Source organism: Octodon degus, unplaced genomic scaffold, assembly GCF_000260255.1.
Source record: "Octodon degus isolate 3935 unplaced genomic scaffold, OctDeg1.0 scaffold00165, whole genome shotgun sequence".
NCBI classification, from domain to species: Eukaryota; Metazoa; Chordata; class Mammalia; order Rodentia; family Octodontidae; genus Octodon; species Octodon degus.
Window position 1 is genome coordinate 431187 of NW_004524741.1, and position 1736 is coordinate 432922.

Here is a 1736-nt window from a genome sequence, read left to right on the forward strand (position 1 = left end):
CGTGAATCTCCATCAAGGAAACTCACTCACTGAAGGTCACCTCTTTGAAGCTGTCATAATGGGAGTGGTGCTGGGCTCTGCAGCTGGCAGTTTTGACTTGCAGCAGCAGCAGCAACAGGAGCTGAATCATGAGACAGGCTCCTGAGGAGCCCGGGTGTGGCTCATTCATATGCTTCTACCATGTGAAATTCTGAGCCCAGACCTAACTCCCGCTGACCAAGCCGTCGTGTCCCCTTGGTCGTTGAGGTGATAGATGCTTTCCATTGTCCATGAATATGTGCTTAAAAATCTCCCCACATTAATGCTAACTCCCTTGTGCTTACCCATGTCCTTCTACACCAAGCGCCTTTTAGCCACCACTTGTCAGTCCTCCATTTCAGACTCCTGAACAGCCGGTCGGGCTGTGTGTCTTTATCAGTGACTGTGTCTATATTCTTGTCTCAGCCACTGCTCACGCCACCCAAAATGAGAACAGGTAATAACTCTGAGCTGTGTCTGGTGGAATGATGTTTCCTTGAGTGTCTCAAGCCCCCCTCCTATTCCAAGAATAATAAAATCGCTGCCCATTCTCAGCTGGCCTTCAATGCTGAGCCGACTCACCCACAGAACATGTTAAAGCTTTTCCTCCTTCAGTTGGTTACTGGGGACCTCAGATTCTTGTAGGCATGAACTGAAGGAGGTGTGCTGATGCTGTCATGATACATGACATGAGGTGTGGGTGCCCTGCTCTTAAGATTACCTTTTGGCTTCTGGTCTTGCTCAGGATTGATCTGACATGTACAGTTCAGTCTTATGATGGACTGCTACCATGCCTACCTGCCTATTTATCTCTATGGGTCTAACAGAACCCAGCTCACAATGGGTAATTCTGACATTCTCCCTACATTCATCATGTAGTCAAGGATTCTGTCTCCATTGGACTCAGGTAACAACACATCACAAACTTTTTCACAAGGCTTCTAGGTCTATGTTGCTGGTGGCATGCCTTTGCTCTGAAACCTGAGGGCTGTGTTATGATGTTCCTACTGGGAATATGCATCTTTTCTTATCACTAACACCTTCACACCATGAGAATGCCAGTCATAAATATAAAGCTATAGCACTAATTTCCTGCAGATCCCTCTCCTACTTCAGAATCAATTCAAAACGAGAGCCTTTTATCTCCTCTGGTATACAAGCTGCAGCACATTGTGAGATGAACAATATGCCAAAGAGTCTTACAGAATTACAATTTATAGCTCATAAGAGATGATCTTATACACCCTTAACTAAGCTGGATCCCTAAAACATTTTCAAGAATAGTAAGGAAAACCCCTCAATCCACTTTAATTTCCATTCTTTGTTGTATGTGTCTTACCGAGACCTCCAGGGTGTTAGCCATTTCTTAATTTTCCTGCCTGACCCACACAATGTTATGCCAGGTGGCCTCACAGTTCTGATCTCAACTGATTATGACAGACAGCAGCAGTTAATCCCACATTCCTGGGATTAACACTGTATTATTTGGATGGACAGGCTATTACTGTCATTGTATTTCAGCATTCTTTCCCTGTTGGCTTACTACATCCACAGTCATTGTTTCTGGATCTGAAAATGGCCAAGGTCTCAGATCTGAGTAATTGCTCATGACTTTCTATTGGGGTGACCAACCTCACCCCTTTGTTTCTTCATTCTTTCCAGCATTTGGTAATACATATCAAGCATCACCCCTGTTGGCAAGCCATGTATTTTGCTTC